This window comes from Hemiscyllium ocellatum, chromosome 37, assembly GCF_020745735.1.
Source record: "Hemiscyllium ocellatum isolate sHemOce1 chromosome 37, sHemOce1.pat.X.cur, whole genome shotgun sequence".
NCBI lineage: Eukaryota > Metazoa > Chordata > Chondrichthyes > Orectolobiformes > Hemiscylliidae > Hemiscyllium > Hemiscyllium ocellatum.
Genome location: NC_083437.1, coordinates 4,721,385 through 4,738,783, shown reverse-complemented (window position 1 = coordinate 4,738,783; position 17,399 = coordinate 4,721,385). Strand labels below are relative to the sequence as shown.

General features: G+C 44.1%; 1 protein-coding gene across 1 annotated transcript in view; it reads right to left on the bottom strand.

The window, feature by feature from the left end:
• epha8 (eph receptor A8) overlaps window positions 1-17,399 on the bottom strand; it is a 548,357-nt gene that overhangs the window by 402,622 nt on the left and 128,336 nt on the right. The gene's annotated exons all lie outside the window — the stretch shown is intronic.

Below are 17,399 nucleotides of genomic sequence, written 5' to 3'. Positions count from 1 at the left end.
TCCACTTTGCCTGACTGATACAGTGGGTGCCTTCTAGCCAACGGAGGGCTGAAGCTTAAATTGGATACATTGCCCATTCTCTTACCATGCCTGCTCTTTGGATTCATCTGTGAACAATGGAATTTTATTCAAATTTCTTGAAGACAGGGTTACACTGTATGGCTCAGAGCACAGGCACACCAGCTCTGACTAATTGATCACAACAGGCAAGGCCCATAACTTTCTCGTGAAGTTCATCTCCCCAGTATCAGGAAAATAATGCGGTCCCATGCCCACACATGCTGACAGCAAAGGCAGCCACAGTTATAATCCTGGAGACATTCTCCTAACTGGCCAGCTCTAAGATCATTGTCTGGTTGAGAATGATGGAAAGTCCTGATGGTGCTAGCTCAGAGCATTGAGAGCTTTGAAAAGGAGAGGATTGAGAAATATCCTTGATATCAAAATCTTGCCCTGGATAAAAGTTTGTCAAAGGAACAATGACATCTTCCGTTCTCAAAGCTTCTCTAGTACTAACACATTCAACCGCTGACACAGCACAGGGGCACTGCAATACCAGTGTGGACCTTACCATCCAATCACATATTCATTTTTCTTCCTCCTATTCCAGAAACTGCTTCTTCCTTTCAGTATCTCGCTGCTTCTATTGTTCTCTCCAAAGTCATCAAGCACTGCTGCCTCACAGCACCAGGGTCCCAGGTTCGATTCCAGCCTCGGGTGACTGTCTGTGTGGAGTTTGCACATTCTCCCCGTGTCTGTGTGGGTTTCCCTCTGGGTGCTCCGGTTTCCTCCCACAATCCAAAGATGTGCAAGTCAGGTGAATTGGCCATGCTAAATTAACCATAGTGTTAGGTGCATTAGTCAAAGGGGAAATGGATCTGGGTGGGTTACTCTTTGGAAGGTCGGTGTGAACTGGTTGGGTCAAAGGGCCTGTTTCCACACTGTAGGAAATCTAATCTAAAAAAAATTACACTTGTAAATTCCTGATTCTACACTCTTCCACCACCACTGAATGTGTACTGATCCATCTACCAAACGTATCTACTCACCTCCACCTTCCATAGGCTTGTCTCAATTAAAACCATTATTAATCTCTCCCTTATCTAGGCGCAGCATTCTCATCTGGTCCCACTGGTTTAAGGGATAGAGAACTAAATATTTATAGCACTTATGCTATTTTGCTGCTAAATCTGACTGAACTGCAGAACTCACTCTTAAATCATACTGCCCTTTTGCAAAACTGTTCACTATCGCCATACCGTCCTCGAATGCAATGGTAATCTTTGATTTCTTCACAGCTCTACCACAAGCCATCTCCTTGAAGCCTTCTCCAGTCCTCTCCCTCCATTCATCATCATGACAAACATGAAGAATTCACCATCTTCTTTGTTCCAAAGTTTGGAACCACTAACTCAGCCATCATTGATGTTTCACTTCCACTCCATCCTCCCCCACCCCCACCCCCCAAATGAGGGTGTGTCCCTGGTCCAGCTCTAAACTCATATTTTTCCAAAGTTCCTTTCCTATCTCCCTTATACAGTCTCCTAATGCATCTTATCTAGTGACTTAGCTTCTCTTCTTTCAACTCCCTTTTTACCAAACCGATCCATCAACTTTCTTTTTTTTGGTCCTGATTTTAAATTATAGCATTAGTCATTTGTTCTCTTCAAGTACTGCCCCTCTCCTTTTCAAATCTGCTATCATTGTTTCTCCTCTCAAACCTCCATCCCTTGAACTCCCCATCCTTGTACTGTCCTGCCTCTGACACCATCTCTCCACCCTTTTCCTTTGTGTGTGAATGCCTTGCCTGTAGAAGAAAGGGTTAATTCTCAAATATGCAAAGAGTTAGCCTACTTCAGGAATGAAGTAAAAGAGAAATTACATGTCAGAAGCCGCTGTAGATGATTGCTTCTATGCTAATCCTAATCACATAAATAGATAACAAAATGCCAAATAACAAAATAATAACACCAATGGTTTAAACTCTGATAGTCACTGTAAGTTATACCAAAAACATAAACTCTGCTAAGAAACACCCCCTACCCACCACCGTCACCATTGTCATATTCCAAGTTTATGGGAGTGCCTTCTGTCCAAAAGCCCATGTTTGAACCCCTCCAACCATATTTACACTCTTATCACGATACTAGGACAGTACACAAGCATTAAATAATCATAATCATGGTTACAAATGACTTGGTCTGCGATTGTGACCATGATCAACTGTCCCCTCTTCCTTCTGGCTGCACCCTTTGTAATGATTTATTACAATATCTTTCTCCAATGTCTTACCTTCAATATCAAGCCAGCTGGGGTTACCCTCTCCTGAAATTCATTCACATATATCCACTTGTCGAGAGAAGCACCTGCAATTACATCTTTTACACCTTTTATGACACTGGCCAATTGTCCTTTGGTCCTTCTTATTTTTCATTTTTGTGGGGACCTTCACCAATTTGTTCTCAGAAGATGTTTCCAAGTTCCACATGAACTCTGAAGATGCCTAGTGCTAGCACAGCTCTAACTTGCCTGATCCTTCCACTGCCTTTGACTGACATCTAGCATTGGTTGAGCTGAGATTTTCTCCAACTGAGCATTCAAGAACTGAAATCTTGATTTTGATCCATTTGACTGGTCTCCGTTCTCATAGAAACACCTACAGGGGTTTCTATCATGTGATTTCTCTCTTACATCACTGACCGTATTCATCTCTCTGACAACTGTCTAAGCTTGATTCAGACCATTCACGACATTGGCATCTGAAAGAGTTCTATGCTCAGCTCCCAAACATGCGTCCAATCCATTGTCAAGAATTCTACTTTCGCTCCTGTGAAATATTTCCAGATTCCACCCTGCCTCAGCTGTTCTGAACCAGCATCCCAGGTTCAATTCCAGCCTCAAGCAACTGTGTGTGTGGAGTTTGCACGTTCTCCCCGAGTCTGCGTGGGTTTCCTCCGGGTGCTCTGGTTTCCTCCCACAGTCCAAAGATGTGCAGGTCAGGTAAATTGACCATGCTAAATTGCCCGCAGTGCCAGGTGCATTAGTCAGAGGGGGAATGGGTTACTCTTCAGAGGGTCAGTGTGGACTGGTTGGGCCGAAGGGCCTGTTTCCACATTGTAGGGAATCTAACAAAAATGAATCTATTGTAGAGTCATACAGCACAGAAACAGACCTTTTAGTCTGACCAGTCAATGCCGAACACAATCCCAACTTAAATTTTCCCAGTTGCGTACTCCTGACTCATATCCCTCCAAACCCTTCCTATTCATGGATTTATCTGAGTGTCTTTGAAATGTTGTGACTGTGCCCAAATCCACCATTTCAAATCTCCCTCCTCTCATCTTAAAAAAAATTCCCTAGTCTTGAAATTCCCCAAATTAGTGAAAAGACTCCTACCATTAACCCTATCTATACCCCTCATGATTCTGCAAGCCTCTATAAGGTCATCTCTCAATTTCCGATGCTCCAGTGAGGAACACCACAGCTTATCTATCCTTTCTTTACAAATTAAACCTTCCAAAACTGGCAACATTCAGGTAAATCTCTTCTGAACCCTCCCTAGTGGCTTTGTGACACCCGAAAGCTGGTGTAGCACAAGCTTACCTGGGTAAGTTGTTTGTTTTCTCCCCTATAAAGGCACGCAGCTTCAAGGCCTCGGCCTCACTCCCTCAGCAGAGCAGGTGAGGGCTGTTTGGCAGTGGCTGCTTGAAGGATCGGTGACGTTTGTTTAACTGTTTAAATTTGAATTTTTTTTAAAAAAAGCGCGGAGCAGTCCCAGAAGCTGGTGTAGCGCAAGCTTACCTGGGTAAGTTGTTTTCCTATAAAGGCGCGCAGGAGAGGAACCCGACGCACTACAGAGGTAGAGCCTCCCACCTGCCCTCCTCCTCTAACCTCATAATAAGACCCGTTGTGGTAAGAAGGTAAGTGCTGCATTTTGCTTATTCTCGTGTTTAGACCTAGTTTTTTTTAAGAGTTACTTTTAGAGGGATGACAGTGAAGGCAGTGCAATGTTCCTCTTGCAACATGTATGAGGTGAGGGATGCCATGGTCGTCCCTGCTGATTACACTTGCAGGAAGTGCACCCATCACCAGCTCCTCCAAAACCATGTTAGGGAACTGGAGCTGGAGTTGGATGAATTGAGGATCATTCGGGCAGAGGGGTTCATAGATCAGAGCTTTAGGGAAGTAGTAAATCCAAAGATTGTAGACAGATGGGTGACAGTGAGGGGGACTGGGAGGAAACAGCCAGTGCAGAGACCCCCTGCTGCCATTCCCCTCAAGAACAAGTATACCATTTTGGATACTTGTGGGGGGGATGACTTACCAGGGGTAAGCAATGGGGTCCAGGCCTCTGGCACGGAGCCTATCCCCATTGCTCAGAAGGGAAGGGTGGAGAAGAGCAGAGCAATAGTTATTGGAGACTCGATAGTTCGGGGCACAGATAGGCGGTTTTGTGGGGGCGAGAGAGACTCATGTTTGGTATGTTGCCTACCAGGTGCAAGGGTACGTGATGTCTCTGATCATGTTTTCCGGGTCCTTAAGGGGGAGGGGGAGCAGCCCCAGGTCGTGGTCCACGTTGGCACCAACGACATAGGTAGGAAGAGGGGTGAGGATGTTAGGCAGGCTTTCAGGGAGATAGGTTGGAAGCTCAGAGTTAGAACAAACAGAGCTGTTGTCTCTGGTTTGTTACCCATGCCACGTGAAAGAGAGTCGAGGAATAGGGAGAGAGAGCAGTTAAATGCGTGGCTACAGGGATGTTGCAGGGGGGAGGGATTCCAGTTTCTGGATAACTGGGGTTCTTTCTGGGGAAGGTGGGACCTCTATAAACATGATGGTCTACACCTGAACCTGAGGGGCACCAGTATCCTTGGGGGGAGGTTTGCTAGTGCTCTTTCGGGGGGTTTAAACTAACTCTGCAGGGGCATGGGAACCTAGACTGTAGTTTTAGGGTGCAGGACCTGGAGTGTAGAGAAGTTAGGAACCAGGCATCAATCTCGAAGGACGGTGCCTGGAAACAGGAAGGTGGCTTGAAGAGTGTATACTTCAATGCGAGAAGTATACAAAATAAGGTAGGTGAACTTGCAGCGTGGGTTGGTACTTGGGAGTTCGATGTTGTGGCTATTACGGAGACATGGGTAGAACAGGGACAAGATTGGTTGTTGCAGGTTCCAGGGTATAAATGTTTTATACGGTCAGAGGTAGGTGTAAAAGAGGGGGAGGTGTGGCATTGCTTATCAAAGATAGTATTACAGCAGTGGAAAGGACGATGGATGAAGACTCGCCATCTGAGATAGATTGGGCTGAGCTTAGAAATAGGAAAGGTGAGGTCACCCTGTTAGGTGTTTTCTACAGGCCTCCTAATAGTGCTAGAAACGCAGAAGGAAGGATTGCGAGGATAATTCAGGAGAAGAGTGAAAGTAATAGGGTGGTTGTTATGGGGGACTTTAACTTTCCAGATATTGACTGGGAAAGCTATAGCTCAAGTACGATAGATCGGTCGGTTTTTGTCCAATGTGTGCAGGAGGGTTTCCTGACACAATATGTAGACAGGCCAACAAGAGGTGAGGCCATACTGGATTTGGTTCTGGGTAACGAACCAGGCCAGGTGTTAGAATTGGAGGTAGGTGAGCACTTTGGGGACAGTGACCACAATTCGGTGACTTTTACTCTAGTGATGGAGAGGGATAAGTGTGCACTGCAGGGCAAGAGTTATAGCGGGGGGCAGGGAAATTATGATGCGGTGAGGCATGACTTAGGATGCGTGGCTTGGAAAAGTAGGCCTCAAGGGAAGAGTGCAATCGATATGTGGAGCTTGTTCAAGGAACAACTACTGAGTGTCCTTGATAAGTATGTACCTGTCAGGCAGGGAGGAAAGAGTCGTGTGAGGGAGCCATGGTTTAATAAGGAATTGGAATCCCTTGTTAAAGGGAAAAGGGCGGCCTATGTAAAGATGAGGCGTGAAGGTTCAATTGGGGTGATTGAGAGTTATAAAGTCACCAGGAAGGATCTAAAGAGAGAGCTAAGAGCAGCAAGGAGGGGACATGAAAAGTCCTTGGTTGATAGGATTAGGGAAAACCCAAAGGCTTTTTATAGGTATGTCAAGAATAAAAGGATGACTAGGGTAGGAATAGGTCCCATCAAGGATAGTAGTGGGAAGTTGCGTGTGGAGTCTGAAGAAATTGGGGAGACACTGAATGAATACTTTTTGTCAGTATTCACTGAGGAACAGGACATTGTTGCTGATGTGAATATTGAGTCACAATTAATTAGAATGGATGGCTTTGAGATATGTAGGGAAGAGGTGTTGGAAATTCTGGAAAGGGTGAAAATAGATAAGTCCCCTGGGCCTGATGGCATTTATCCTAGAATTCTCTGGGAAGCAAGGGAGGAGATTGCAGAGCCATTGGCCTTGATTTTTATGTCCTCATCTACAGGAATAGTGCCAGAAGACTGGAGGATAGCAAATGTGGTTCCCTTGTTCAAGAAGGGGAGTAGGGATAACCCTAGTAACTATAGGCCGGTGAGTCTTACCTCTGTTGTGGGCAAAGTCTTAGAGACAATTGTAAGGGATAGGATTTATGAACATCTGGTTCGGAATAATGTGATCAAGGATAGTCAGCATGGTTTTGTGAAAGGCCGGTCGTGCCTCACAAACCTTATTGAATTCTTTGAGAAGGTGACTAAGGAGGCGGACGAGGGTAAAGCAATAGATGTGGTGTATATGGATTTTAGTAAGGTGTTTGATAAGGTTCCCCATGGTAGGCTACTTCACAAAATACGGAGGTATGGCATTGAGGGGGAGTTGGAGGTTTGGATTAGGAATTGGCTGGCTGGAAGAAGACAGAGGGTAGTAGTTGATGGTAAAGGTTCATCTTGGAGTGCAGTTACCAGCGGTGTTCCGCAAGGATCTGTTTTGGGACCATTGCTGTTTGTCATTTTTATAAATGACCTGGAGGAGGGGCTAGAAGGTTGGGTGAACAAGTTTGCAGATGATACGAAAGTCGGTGGAGTTGTTGACAGTGAGGAAGGATGTGGCAGGTTACAGCGGGATATAGATAAGCTGCAGAGCTGGGCAGATAGGTGGCAAATGGAGTTCAATGTCGCTAAGTGTGAAGTGATTCACTTTGGTAAGAATAATAAGAAGATGGAGTACTGGGCTAATGGTCGGATACTTGGTAGTGTGGATGAGCAGAGGGATCTTGGTGTCCATGTACACAGATCTCTGAAAGTTGCCACCCAGGTGAATAGTGCTGTGAAGGCCTATGGTGTACTGGCTTTTATTGGTAGAGGAATTGAGTTCCGGAGTCCTGAGGTCATGTTGCAGTTGTATAAGACTCTGGTGCGGCCGCATCTGGAGTATTGTGTGCAGTTTTGTTCGCCATACTATCGGAAGGATGTGGAGGCACTGGAACGGGTGCAGAGGAGGTTTACCAGGATGTAGCCTGGTATGGTAGGAAGATCGTATGAGGAAAGGCTGAGACACTTGGGGCTGTTCTCATTGGAGAAAAGAAGGTTTAGGGATGACTTGATAGAGGTGTACAAAATGATTAGGGGTTTAGATAGGGTTGAGCATTAGAACCTTTTTCCACGTATGGAGTCAGATATTACGAGGGGGCATAGCTTTAAATTAAGGGGTGGTAGGTATAGGACAGATGTTAGGGGTAGATTCTTTACTCAGCGAGTCGTGAGTTCATGGAATGCCCTGCCACTGGACTCTCCCTCTTTATGGGCATTTAAACGGGCATTGAATAGGTATATGGAGGAAAGTGGGCTAGTGTAGATTAGGTGGGCTTGGATCGGCGCAACATTGAGGGCCAAAGGGCCTGTACTGCGCTGTATTTTTCTATGTTCTATGTTCTATAACCAGTGAGGAAACTGTTTTACTGCACTGAGATGCTAGTTCAATATCGGTTGTCGTTGCAGAAATTAAATCATTAAAATTTGGTAATGTGGCTATAAAATTACAAGATCACTCTGTATTGTATGTAAATTTCATCCTCTTCTTTGTCACATTCAACAATGAATCATGACAGAAACAGAAAACACAGTGAGCAGTTACCAAGAATAAAACTACAGGCAGGTCCCGGGTTGCAAATGGGTTCCATTTGAATTCATTCACAAGTCGACATGTAAGAAAATTGGAACTCAATGCAGGACAGTATAAAGCAGTGTTTTGTAAGTCAAGGAAATGTGCTGATCTTTAAAATTACAACTCAGTATGGGATTGCATTTTTAAGTACGAGCTCTCATAAGTCAGGTGTTCATAAATTGGGAACCCCCACACCTGGATTCACAATGATGTGGTTTGGGATGGGCCATTAAATGGTACTGCAGAATGTTAGACTTCAGAACATTAGACAGTTCTGAAGAAGGATCACTGGACCTGACATGCTGACTCTGCTTTCTCTTCACAAGTGCTGCCAGACCTGCTGAGTTTCTCCAGCAATGTCTGTTTTTGTATGAGACAAAGGAAATTGTCCCCACCACCTGGGGGAAGTTTACAGTAATGCTAATGCCCGCTTTCTTTTCAGAAGGCAAGGGCGTGTACTCCTGCTTGTCATCTAGATTATTTCTTGCCCTTATAGAGCATGGAATAATGATGATAGTAGTAAGAAAAAATAGATCTTAACCAAATTTATAAATGAGTACCAACAGCAAGTCCAATCTGATGATCACATATATACATTTTATTAGTCTATATATTAGTAAAAGGAATTACTGAGTTGAAAGCTGTCAAGATTAGAAAATAATTAACTTGTGACAAGGAATCAATTAAAGAGCTCACTTCAAACAGCTTAAAACTTCAGACCTATTGTCAGCTATTATACTGATCCCAACACCTGTAACTCTTGTCAATTCATTTTCATAATTCATCTTAATTTATTATTTGCAGGATTGTGCTTTAAAATATATTTATAGGTTCATTTTAATTTTCTACATATTGATGATTCTTCCTCATCTGTACCAATGAGGTAGCGTTACATTCATCATCAGTCTATGGTCTATCTTTAAATCTCTCAAGATTTGGAGGACCAATGTTGGACAAAAATCATAAGACAATTTCAGTTAGATCATGCTGTAAACTTTTGCTATAAATTCTGCACCTTATGAACTTATACTCCACAACCACCTGATGAAGGAGCAGCACAAATAAATCTGTTGGACTATAACCTGGTATTGTATGATTTTTAACTTTGTAAATCTTTCAGGTTTAGGTTCCTCTGTAGCTCTTTTACTCTGTCTTGTAAACTTTGCTCGTGATACCTGAAGTTCATCACTCTGAACCTGGATAACCTATTCTTTCCCACTCAGCCCCCGATGTTCATTAAGATTCCACTTCAGATGAACTTGCCTCAAGCCTCCTTTCATATCCTTCAAGGCCAACTCCATGGCCAATGCCCTCAAACTGTTGACTGTTCAACCAAAATGTGTTGCTGGTTAAAGCACAGCAGGCCAGGCAGCATCCAAGGAACAGGAAATTCGACGTTTCGGGCATAAGCCCTTCATCGGGAATGAGGAGAGTGTGCCAAGCAGGCTAAGATAAAAGGTAGGGAGGAGGGACTTGGGGGAGGGGCGATGGAGATGTGATAGGTGGAAGGAGGTCAAGGTGAGGGTAATAGGCCTGAGTGGGGTGGGGGCGGAGAGGTTAGGAAGAAGATTGCAGGTTAGGAGGGCGGTGCTGAGTTGAGGGAACCGACTGAGACAAGGTGGGGGGAGGGGAAATGAGGAAACTGGAGAAATCTGAGTTCATCCCTTGTGGTTGGAGGGTTCCCAGGCGGAAGATGAGGCGCTCCTCCTCCAGCCGTCGTGTTGTTATGTTCTGCCGGTGGAGGAGTCCAAGGACCTGCATGTCCTCGGTGGAGTGGGAGGGAGAGTTAAAGTGTTGAGCCACGGGGTGGTTGGGTTGGTTGGTCCGGGCGTCCCTGAGGTGTTCTCTGAAGCGTTCCGCAAGTAAGTGGCCCGTCTCCCCAATGTAGAGGAGGCCACATCGGGTGCAGCAGATGCAATAGATGATATGTGAGGAGGTACAGGTGAACTTGTGGCGGATATGGAAGGATCCCTTGGGGCCTTGGAGGGATGTGAGGGAGGAGGTGTGGGCGCAAGTTTTACATTTCCTGCGGTTGCAGGGGAAGGTGCCGGGAGTGGAGGTTGGGTTGGTGGGGGGTGTGGATCTGACGAGGGAGTCACGAAGGGAGTGGTTTTTGCGGAACGCTGATAGGGGAGGGGAGGGAAATATAACCCTGGTGGTGGGGTCCGTTTGGAGATGGCGGAAATGACAGCGGATGATACGTTGTATACGGAGGTTGGTGGGGTGGTAGGTGAGAACCAGTGGGGTTCTGTCTTGGTGGCGATTGGAGGAGCGGGGCTCAAGGGCGGAGGAGCGGGAAGTGGAGGAGATGCGGTGGAGGGCATCGTCGATCACGTTTCGGGGGAATCTGCGGTCCTTGAAGAAGGAGGTCATCTGGGCTGTGCGGTGTTGGAACTGGTCCTCCTGGGACCAGATGCGGCGGAGACGAAGGAATTGAGAATATGGGATGGCGTTTTTGATACAACGTATCATCTGCCGTCATTTCCGCCACCTCCAAACGGACCCCACCACCAGGGATATATTTCCCTCCCCTCCCCTATCAGCGTTCCGCAAAGACCACTCCCTTCGTGACTCCCTCGTCAGGTCCACACCCCCCACCAACCCAACCTCCACTCCTGGCACCTTCCCCTGCAACCGCAGGAAATGTAAAACTTGCGCCCACACCTCCTCCCTCACTTCCCTTCAAGGCCCCAAGGGATCCTTCCATATCCGCCACAAGTTCACCTGTACCTTCACACATATCATCTATTGCATCCGCTGCACCCGATGTGGCCTCCTCTACATTGGGGAGACGGGCTGCTTACTTGCGGAACGCTTCAGAGAACACCTCAGGGATGCCCGGACCAACCAACCCAACCACCCCGTGGCTCAACACTTTAACTCTCCCTCCCACTCCACCGAGGACATGCAGGTCCTTGGACTCCTCCACCGGCAGAACATAACAACACGACGGCTGGAGGAGGAGCGCCTCATCTTCCGCCTGGGAACCCTCCAACCACAAGGGATGAACTCAGATTTCTCCAGTTTCCTCATTTCCCCTCCCCCCACCTTGTCTCAGTCGGTTCCCTCAACTCAGCACCGCCCTCCTAACCTGCAATCTTCTTCCTAACCTCTCCGCCCCCACCCCACTCAGGCCTATTACCCTCACCTTGACCTCCTTCCACCTATCACATCTCCATCGCCCCTCTCCCAAGTCCCTCCTCCCTACCTTTTATCTTAGCCTGCTTGGCACACTCTCCTCATTCCCGATGAAGGGCTTATGCCCGAAACGTCGAATTTCCTGTTCCTTGGATGCTGCCTGGCCTGCTGTGCTTTAACCAGCAACACATTTTCGACTGTGATCTCCAGCATCTGCAGACCTCATTTTTTACCCGACTGTTCAACCAACACTGTATTGCTGTCACATTCTATGCTTCTCTTACACAGCTAAACCTAAAGGTAACCAAATGCTATCTATTAGACAATGGAATGATTTCTTCATCAATGAACGTAGAACATGGAACAGTACAACACAGTACAGGCCTTTGGCCTACAATGTGATGCCAAGCATTTATCTTAATCTAAAATCAACCTAACTTACATACCCCTCAATTTACTGCCATCCACGTGCTTGTCCAGCAGTCACTTGTCTCTGACTCTATTACCACTGCTGGCAGTACCTTCCATGCACCCACCACTCCCTGTGTTAGGAACCTACCTCTGACATCTCCCCAATATCTTCCTCCAATCACCTTAAAATTATCACCTCTTGTGACAGGCATTTCTGCCCTGGGGAAACGTCTCTGTCTACTCTATCTCTGCCTCTCATTACCTTGTATACCTCTATCAAGTCACCTCTCTTCCTTCTTCTTTCCAGTATGAAAAGCCAGAGTTCACTCAAACTCTTTTCATCAGACAAGCCCTCCAATCCAGGAGCATCCTGGTAAATCTCCTCTCCATTCTCTCTAAAGCATCTACATTCTTCCTATAATGAGGCGATCAGAACTGGACACAATATTCCAAGTGTGGTCTAACCAGTGTTTTATAGAACTGCAGCAAAACCTCGCAGCTCTTAAACTCAATCCCCCTGTTAATGAAAGCCAAAAGACCATAGACCTTCTTAACAGCCCTATCAACTTGGGTGGCAATTTTGAGGGGTCTGTGTGCATGTCTCCTGCTCTTTGGATGCTACCTGACCTGCTGCGCTTTTCCAGCAACACATTTTCAGCTCTGATCTCCAGCATCTGCAGTCCTCACTTTCTCCAGCTCTGTATCCTGTCAATGTCTTGTTGTAGCCTGCAACAGCCCTCCACACTATCTACAACACAACCGACCTTCATGTTATCAGCAAACTTACTAAACCACCCTTCCACTTCTTCATTCAAGTCATTTATAAAAACTACAAAAAGCAGCGGACCAAGAACAGATCCCTGTGAACACCACCTCCAGGTGGAATTCTTTCCATCCACTACCACTCGCTGTCTTCTTTTGGCCAGCCAAATCTGTATCCAAACAGCCAAATTTCCCTGTATCCCATACCTCCTAACCTTCTGAATGAACCTACTGTGGGGAACCTTATCAAATGCTGACTGAAATCCATATACACCATATCCACTGCTCGACTTCATCCAGCTTGTCTCATCACGTCCTCAAAGAACTCAATAAGGCTTGTGATGCAAGATCTGCTCCTCACAAAGCCATGCTGACTGTCTTTAATCAAACTATGTTTTTCCAAACAGTCATAAATCCTGTCTCTCAGAATCCTTCCCAGTACCTTGCTTACCACAAACATAAGACTGACTGGTCTATAATTCCTGGGGATTTCTCTATTCCCTTTCTTGAACAGAGGAAAAACATTCACCTCCCATCCTGTATTATTCCTGTGGAGACTGAGGATGCAAAAATCATTGCCAGGAGTGCAGCAATCTCATTCCTCACTTCCCATAGTCTGGATATATCTGACTGGCCCTGGGGACATATCTCTCTTGATGATTTCCAACACATCCAATTTCTTAATATCAATCTGTTCAAGTCTATTAACCTGGTCCATGGTGTTCTCATTATCAACGAGGTCTCTCTCTCTAGTCAGTACTGAAGCAAAAACTCATTTAAGGCCTGCCTTACCTCTTCAGACTCCAAGCACAATTTCCCTCCACTATCCCTAATCGGCCTTAGTTTCTCTCTGATCATTCTCTTATTCCTCATGTAAATGTAGAATGCCTCTGGGTTTTCCGAACCCTTCACACCAAGAGTATTTGACTGCATTGAATGTTTTGATGTCAGAATCTTTGAGGGCCAATCGCAGCCTCAATTGATTGAATCAAATTAGTCATCTGAACTAGTGAGAGCCTTCTGTACTGTTCTTGCTAATCAGCAAATACAGATGTTAGAAATGTAAATGGAAACTTTGATTCAATTGCTGGAAAATCAATCAAGAGTGCTATTTTATTTTTCAACTCATCATCTGCTTTACATCAGTTTGGGAGCCCTCAGAGGAGGATTATACAGCGGTCAGCATCTGACTTTCAAAATTTCTCAAGATGAGTCTGCACCAATGGGAGTATTTTTATCTCTTTTTTGCAATCACACAGGCAACAAATGCTTTTGTTAGTACTTAACTCAGTTAAGTCCCGAATTAAAAGGCTTTAACATGTTAAATCTGAGGCTTTTCAGAAAATTAAGACTCATCAAGGAAGTGATTGAGTTCAGATAACAGTCAAATTAATGATGACTCCTTTATATTATTGTCAAATATATGCTACAAGACATTTGGTTTGCTCTCTCATCCACTTCTTTTATCTGCAATTTATGAAGTGGAAAATTCGTTAGTTTTGTTAATGAAAATATGATGAGTGTGATTTATTCAATATGTTGATGACATATTATATACCCACAATCAACTTTGTTCAAGTTCAATTAGATGGGACTCCGATTCCAGAAGTTAAACTCGTTTGGAGACTAATGCCTGCAAGTTGAATGAAAATTAACACAATTTATTGTGATGACTAGCAAGGAAGCATGGCTAAAATACCTGATCATTTATGCCGAGACTTCGGTTGAAATTATCAGCTCATTAACATGACACGTGTCTGAAAATCTCTACTTCATCAGTCAATCACAGTATGCAACTGAAGAAATTCAATCCGCTCAGTGAAGAGAAAACATGGCATATGATTCTTTGTGAGGCAGACAAATGTCCACAGATAAAGGGTACAGTCAAAAGTAAGAAACTAGGTGATCACAGTAGCCAGGATACTCTGACAAAGAGGGTACCACATCCAATCAGAAAGATATTGCCTGATCCAGCAAACCAGGATACTGCAAGGAAGGATGTCCTTCTGTTCAACAGGGCAGCTCTCTGCAATAGATATTCACAAGATCAAACACCTCTCTTGATGCTATAGGACAACTACCTGAGGAAGCAGAGAAGACTTATTACATGCAGGAAACATGCAGATTACGGGTTTTCCAGATAACACAACGGACAAGCAATGAGGTACACAAGGAATGAGATCCTCTTTGATGGATATCTGAGAGATACAAGATCCTTCCGTGGAGAAATGATCCTCAGATCAGAACCAGAGTGAATGGTCCTCAAGTGAAAGACCTACCATTCTTCAAAGTCTGAAATGGGTGTGCCCTGTAAAAATTGTGAAATATCTAGACCACCTGGATTTGTGAAACCAGAGATTTAGGGAAGAGATAAAGTTGTGTGATAACTGTGGTTACAGTTAATGATTTAGCTTTGTTTAACTTTTAAACAAGACCATCCTCTGTTCAAGAAAGGGAATAGAGAAATCCCCAAGAATTATAGACCAGTCAGTCTTATGTTTGTGGTAAGCAAGGTACTGGGAAGGATTCTGAGAGACAGGATTTATGACTGTTTGGAAAAACATAGTTTGATTAAAGACAGTCAGCATGGCTTTGTGAGGAGCAGATCTTGCATCACAAGCCTTATTGAGTTTTTTAAGGATGTGATGAGACAAGCTGGATGAAGTCGAGCAGTGGATGTGGTGTATATGGATTTCAGTCAGGCATTTGATAAGGTTCCCCACAAGTTGATTCAGAAGGTTCATTCAGAAGGTTAGGAGGTATGGGATACAGGGAAATTTGGCTGTTTGGATACAGATTTGGCTGGCCAAAAGAAGACAGCGAGTGGTAGTGGATGGAAAGAATTCCACCTGGAGGTGGTGTTCGCAGTGATCTGTTCTTGGTCCGCTGCTTTTTGTAGTTTTTATAAATGACTTTGATGAAGAAGTGGAAGGGGGTGTTAGTAAGTTTGCTGATAACATGAAGGTCGGTTGTGTTGTAGATAGTGTGGAGGGCTGTTGCAGGCTACAACAAGACATTGACAGGATACAGAACTGGGCTAAGGATTGGCAGATGGAGTTCAACCTGGATAAATGCGAAGTGATTCATTTTGGAAGATTGAATTTTGAATGCTGAATACATGGTTAAAAACAAGATTCTTGGCAATGTGCAGGAACAATGGGATCTTGGAGTCCATGTACATAGACCCCTCAAAATTGCCACCCAAGTTGATAGGGCTGTTAAGAAGGTATATGGTCTTTTGGCTTTCATTAACAGGGGGATTGAGTTTTAAAGCTGTGAGGTTTTGCTACAGCTCTATAAAACCCTGGCTAGTTGAAATAGATGCAATGTGTTTACATGCTCTTTCTGTCTGCAAAAACATTGAGTACACCAAGTCCAGTTCTTTGCACATAGGAAGAACATGTATACACACTGCGCCTATTTCAACTCACAACACAAGTGACAGCCATTTATTGTTTAATTTTCAGAGCAATGCATTAACAAATCAGAATCAGCATGCCTTATTTAAAAGTTAAACAAAGTTTGGCAATTGACTATAACTCGTCATCACCTGGTACATTCTCCATGGCACTGCCTCACCAATCAAAAGTCTTCTGTCATCGAGAATAAATTTTGTTTTCCACTGAATTTGGTATTTCTTGTGACATTTCCTAATCAGTTAAGATGAAAATCTTGGACAAGTGTGCTTTTCTCAACCAATACTCGAATCCTGTAACTACCAAGAAGCAAATTAGATTTAACTTCACCAATTACCATTGTAAGATTTGAACCTACATCATCAGTGAATGGATTATTAGCTGTGATATTGCCACGATACTACCATATCCCCGTTATTACTATTGTGTAATAAACAAGATCTTGTTAAGATAATGACATCTTCTTGCTAACACTCAGTCATGGCTGTTCCTCTACTACTACAAACCAAGTGTATCCTCAGACTCAGTCAAAGCAGCATACATCTTCCACAAGAACGATAATGAACAATAATAAAAATTGTTTCAAGTTATAATTCTGCTGTAATATAGGCAGAAAGGACAGGAAAAAACATTCAGCCCTTTAATCCACTTCAATGACCATTCAATTAGATCCTAACTGATCTTAAGTTGACCCATCCCACATCTTGATCCCAAAAAACCCTCATTGCACTTGCTACACAAAATAATGTTGATAGGGTTTATATATTTGTAAGTGACTGAACTGTAACGGTTTCATGAGGGAAAGACTCCTGATTACGTGTGTAGAAATACTTCCTAACGTCCATAATGCCAAGCCATGGAATTAAAACAACAATCCTTTACATTTTCAAAACAAAACCTAAAAATAGAGAAAAATGTCAGTTAAAAGTTCTTAATTCAACTGTCTAGTTCATAACTTTATAGTGGAATGTGGCTGGAGAGCAAGTAGGAAATCACCATTTACCAACAAGACAGTGCACATCAGTAAACATAGAAATATAGAACTGTAGAAAGTAGGAGCAGGAGGGGGCCATTCAGCCCTTTGAGTCTGTTCCATCATTCAATACAATCATGGCTGATTATCTACTTAGTACCCTCTTTCCACTTTCTCCCCATTCCCTTGAATCCCTTTAGTCTTGAGAATTATATCTAACTCCTTGAAAATATTGAATGTATTGGTCTCAACCACTTTCTGTTGCAGATTCTACAGGTTCACCACTATCTGGATGAAGAAATCCTCTAATCTCAGTCCTAAATGGCCTAGCCTGCATTTTTAGACTGTGATTCTTGGTTCTCAACTCCACCATCATCAGGAAAATCTTTACTGCATTTACCTTGTTTTGTCTTGTTAGATTTTATACATTTTTATGAGATACCCCCTCATTCTTCTAAACTCCAGTGAATATTGTCCTAACCAATCTAGTCTCTCTTTATAGTCCTGCCATACCAGGAATCAGTCTGGTGAACATTTGTGGTACTCCATATCCAGGACATCCTTCCTGAGGTAAAGGAGACCAAAACTGCACACAATACTCCAGATACGG